This window comes from Triticum dicoccoides, chromosome 4A (genome assembly GCF_002162155.2).
Source record: "Triticum dicoccoides isolate Atlit2015 ecotype Zavitan chromosome 4A, WEW_v2.0, whole genome shotgun sequence".
NCBI classification, from domain to species: Eukaryota; Viridiplantae; Streptophyta; class Magnoliopsida; order Poales; family Poaceae; genus Triticum; species Triticum dicoccoides.
In genome coordinates this window covers 603,643,528-603,649,293 of record NC_041386.1, presented here as the reverse complement: position 1 = coordinate 603,649,293, position 5,766 = coordinate 603,643,528, and positions in this window count along the sequence as shown.

The following is a 5,766-nucleotide window of genomic DNA, read 5'->3' as shown; positions in this document are numbered from 1 at the left end:
GAGAACAATGTAGACATGACCGAGACACGTCTCTGGTCAATAACCAATAGCGGGACCTGGATGCCCATATTGGCTCCTACATATTCTACGAAGATCTTTATCGGTCAGACCGCATAACAACATATGTTGTTCCCTTTGTCATCGGTATGTTACTTGCCCGAGATTCGATCGTCGGTATCCAATACCTAGTTCAATCTCGTTACCGGCAAGTCTCTTTACTCGTTCCGTAATACATCATCTCACAACTAACATATTAGTTGTAATGCTTGCAAGGCTTATGTGATGTGCATTACCGAGAGGGCCCAGAGATACCTCTCCGACAATCGGAGTGACAAATCCTAATCTCGAAATACGCCAACCCAACATGTACCTTTGGAGACACCTGTAGTACTCCTTTATAATCACCCAGTTACGTTGTGACGTTTGGTAGTATCCAAAGTGTTCCTCTGGTAAACGGGAGTTGCATAATCTCATAGTTATAGGAACATGTATAAGTCATGAAGAAAGCAATAGCAACATATTAAACGATCGGGTGCTAAGCTAATGGAATGGGTCATGTCAATCAGATCATTCAACTAATGATGTGACCTCGTTAATCAAATAACAACACTTTGTTCATGGTCAGGAAACATAACCATCTTTGATTAACGAGCTAGTCAAGTAGAGGCATACTAGTGACACTCTGTTTGTCTATGTATTCACACATGTATTATGTTTCCGGTTAATACAATTCTAGCATGAATAATAAACATTTATCATGATATAAGGAAATAAATAATAACCATATTATTGCCTCTAGGGCATATTTCCTTCACCAGGCTCTTAGCAGCTGGCTTTATTATTGAAGTTTTCCACCCTGAGTGTCTTGCCAATCTGGTGCTGGTCCTTAAGAAAAATGGCACCTGGCGCATGTGTGTGGATTACATAGATCTTAATAAGGCTTGTCCAGTAGATCCTTTTGCCCTTCCCCGTATTGATCAAATTATTGATGATACGGCGGGTTGTGAGCATTTGAGTTTTTTGGATGCATATTCTGTCTATCATCAGATCAAAATGGCAGTTAAGGACCAGGAGAAGACGGCATTCATAACTCCCTTTGGAGCCTTCTGCTATGTGTCTATGCCCTTTGGGCTCAAGAGTGCCCAGGCAACTTATCAACGGTGTGTACAAAATTGTCTTCACAAGCAGATTGGCCATAATGTACATGCTTAAGTGGATGATATCATGGTTAAATCAAGGGAGAAGGAGACTCTGGTTGATGACTTGAAGGAAACCTTTGATAACCTGAGGACGTACAAGATGATGCTTAATCCGGCCAAGTGTGTCTTTGGTGTACCGGCAGGCAAGTTATTGGGTTTTCTGGTGTCCAACAGGGGAATCGAGGCTAATCCGGAGAAGATCATAGCCATCACCTCCCTGGCTAAAACGAAGTGTATCAATGATGTTCAACACCTAGCAGGCCGGATTGCCGCATTAAGCCGGTTTATCAGCCGCCTTGGTGAGAAGGCAATCCCTTTGTATCAGATGTTGAAGAAGATGGATCAATTCGTCTGGAGTTCTGCTGCTGATAAAGCATTTGAGGACTTAAAGCGGCAATTGGCCAATCCGCCTGTGCTCGCCGCTCCCATTGACAAGGAGCCGTTGCTGCTATATGTTGCTACTAATGCTCGTGCGGTCAGTGTGGCTATTGTGGTGGAGCGAAAAGAGGCAGGTAAGGAGCATCCGGTTCAATGTCCGGTCTATTATATCAGCAAGGTGCTCATTGAGTCCAAGCAAAGGTATCCGCATTGGCAGAAGCTTGTATACGGAGTTTTTATGGCAAGCCGGAAGCTTAAGCAATACTTCCAAGGGCACCCCATTACGGTGGTCAGTTCTGCTCCCTTGGGGGATATCATCCAGAACCGGGAAGCGACTGGCCAGATTGCCAAGTGGGCTATAGAGCTTGGGCCGCACGGGTTGAAGTATGTGCCTCGGACGGCGGTTAAGTCTCAAGCACTTGTTGATTTCATCAATGATTGGACGGAACTGCAAGCACCTGAAGAAAAGCCGGATCACACATATTGGACCATCCATTTTGACGGATCCAGGCAATTGGAAGGCTCGGGGGCTGGAGTCGTATTAACTTCCCCACGAGGTGATAAGTTTTGTTATGTTCTCCGCTTAATGTTCCCTTGTACTAACAATGCAGCTGAGTATGAAGCCTTGCTCCATGGTCTCCGGATGGCTAAGGAGATGAATCTAAGTCGAGTAAGTGCTTTGGTGACTCGGACCTCGTGGCTCAACAAGTATCTGGCACTTGGGATTCCAAGGACCCACTCATGGCAGCATATCGTCATGAGATGGATATTGTTGCAGGTCACTTTAAAGGCTATCAGGTGGACCACGTGGACCGACGGAAGAATGAAGCGGCGGACGCTTTAAGCCGACTGGGCTCTCAGCGCAAACCGGTCCCGCCCAATGTTTTTCTGGATGTGCTGCACAACCCGTCGGTCAAGCTCCCTGGTGAAGCGGATTTGGCTATTCCTGATCCGGAGGCTCAATTGGTGGCAGCTCTTCATGTCATTCCGGATTGGACGCTTCCTTACCTGGCGTACATGAACCGGGGCGAGTTACCAGAGGATGAGACTCTGGCCCGACAGATAATCCGACGGTCCAAGTCCATGACTATTGTCAATGGCGAGTTGCATCATTGCAGTGTATCAGGGGCGTTTCAACGCCGTGTTTCTCCTGAAGAAGGCTGTGAAATTTTGCGTGAGATCCACGAAGGAGATTGTGGTCACCATGCCGGTTCAAAATCTTTGGTGGCTAAAGCGTTCCGCCATGGTTTCTATTAGTTAACTACTCATGCTGATGCGGAGGATCTGGTCAGACGATGTGACGGGTGCCAAAAGTTTTCAAGACGTGCTCATGTGCCGGCTCAAGAATTGAGAATGATTCCAATTACTTGGCCGTTTGCGACGTGGGGGCTGGATATGGTTGGGCCTTTCAAAAGGTCCAAAGATAAGAAGACCCACCTCCTGGTGGCGGTTGACAAGTTTACAAAGTGGGTGGAGGCAGAACCTGTTAGCAAGTGTGATGCGACCACGGCGGTTCAGTTCATAAAAAAAGTGATTTTCCGGTTTGGCTTTCCACACACTATCATCACAGATAATGGTACCAATTTGTCCAAGGGTGCCATGAAGGAGTTCTGCGAACGAGAGCACATCCGGCTTGACGTTTCGTCAGTGGCACACCCACAGTGTAATGGTCAAGCAGAAAGGGCTAATCAAGAGATATTGAGAGGCATCAAGCCCTGGCTTATGGTTCCTTTGCAGAGAACACCGGGTTGTTGGGTAGAAGAGTTACCATGTGTGTTATGGAGCATCAATACTACACCCAACAGATCAACATGATACACACCGTTCTTCATGGTCTACGGAGCGGAGGCGGTTCTCCCCAGTGATATCCGTCATGACTCACCTCGTGTGGCGGCTTATGTTGAAGCGGACAATGAGACAGCATGGCAAAACGCTTTGGACCTGTTGGATGAAGAATGTGACATAGCAGCCGCCCGCTCGGTGATTTACCAACATGATCTTCGTCGTTATCACAGTCGCCGAGTCAGAACCAGAACCTTTCAGGAAGGAGATTTGGTGCTTCGGCTCATCCAAGATCAGACTGATATGCATAAGCTATCACCACCTTGGGAGGGACCTTTCGTGGTCAGCAAGAATCCGCACAACGGGTCATACTATCTGATCGATATTCGAGAGCATAAAGACTCACGTACATCAGAGGAGGAGACCAACAGGCCGTGGAACATAGCTCATCTTCGGCCTTACTATACCTGAGCCATTTGCTCTACTTATGTACATATTACGATGATGTATATATTATGATTAAATATAATAAACCGGAACCTCAGCTAAAGCGGGGTATCTGTTCTTTTACATCATGTGCGGTTACACGGAGTTGTTCTAAAGCGGCCTCCGGTTTACCCCTTGAGTTAGCTTCTCAAAGCATCATGTTATATCACTTGGGGGCTTGGTCATGTCCGAACCAATGCAACACCTCTTGATAGGCGAGAGCCACCAGATCACTTGGGGACTTGGTCACGTCTGAACCAGTCACGCCTCTTGATCGGCCTAAGGCCACAGAATCACTTGGGGGCTTGGTCGAACCCGAACCATTGCCACGCCTCTTGATCGGCATAAATGCCACAGTTTCATTTCGGGACCTGGCTGACTTGAACCATAGCTACACCTATCGGGAGCTTGGTCGTGTCCGACCATGGTAACACCATCTGATCGGCTCAAATAAAGCCTCTTTTTGCAAACGGTTTTATCATTGCCTTTGCTTTACAATTTTCTTTGATAGATATTTCTTTCTTTTTGTTGCGTCTTTTAAACCGACAAAGTTTTAAGCCGGTTCAAATTGTCAATTGACGGAACATGGTCCATTTTTAATCCAGAGACTATTTGCCCGGTTTGATTTTTTAAAAAAACATCCTATTACGGAGTAGCACGGTATTTTATTATAACCCGGCATGGTTTTCATGGTAAACTGGCATTATATATATACACGAGCTGCTATATCCTCCGACAGTGTGGGTTTATAAACCTCCGCTTCAAGATTGGCCAAGCCAACTTCATGCCCAACGATGGCAGGTATTATGTATCCCAAAGATTTGATCATATGCTTAAATTTCAGATATTTTGATTTCATATATGCAGACATCATACTCCGCATGACGGTACAACCGCGGTGGCACTTTAAGATTTTTTGTATTGCAGAAAATACTTTGGAAAGTTCATCACCCAAAGGAAGAACAAGTTGCAGTAATTATGCACGAAGGCATATCAAGATCAAGAGTATCGGCTAGCCTATTACAAGGCAACACGGTGCCCAAAATAAGATCATTGTTTTTCGCAAAAGAGAAGCAGTTTAAACCGGCTTCCGGTTCAAGCTTGGTCACCAGCCTGGTCTGATGGTTATGGGTCATCCCGCGCCGCTTCAACTTCAGCTTCTCTACCCAGCGGCTGGAAATCAATAGTTGTCCAGTCGATTCCCATTAATGCTTGAAAGACAGCTTCATCATGGATCAGCAACGACGGTTCAATATCGGGAGCGTAAGTATGCTTACGGATTGGAGGGATAAGATTTTCCGCTTCAGGAATTGGTGCAGCTACTCGATTATTTTGTTTGTCATATTGGGCTTGATAATGAGACAAGTCTGCTTCTTCAACCAATTGACAAGCTAGCGGACGCACCTCCCGGTTTATCGCTCGCAGATCCGCTTCACTAAACTCTGACCTGTCTTCCTTCAAGCTGGGATAGCCCTGAGCCGCTTCAACAGGATCAAAATCCGGCACCCAAGCTTTTGCCCGGATTAAGGCATTGATCGCACCGGTTCGAGCAGCAGATTTCTTTAGCTCTTCAACCCGGGCAGGAAGCATCGACAGTCTCTTCAGAGTGTCCTGAATCAAAGTGGGCGCCGGATTGTTGTGGGATGCAGTACAGATGATTCGCTGTGCACCAGCGTACAGTTGTTCGATCAATGTGTAGGCGGCTTTCAGTTTCTTCCGCACATCCGACCCCAATGCGGGTCCCTGAAATATTACAAAGGCTCTATAAGATGGCCGAATCAATCCAGAAATCAAACCAGCTTACTAAAGATAGCAGCGGTCATGGCATGCACATGCCACTTTATGCTGGTCAGTTCGTCCACCACCGGTTTCAGTGCAGCCTCGGCATCTTCTGCTCGTCTGGTTAAAGCGGATTTTTCAG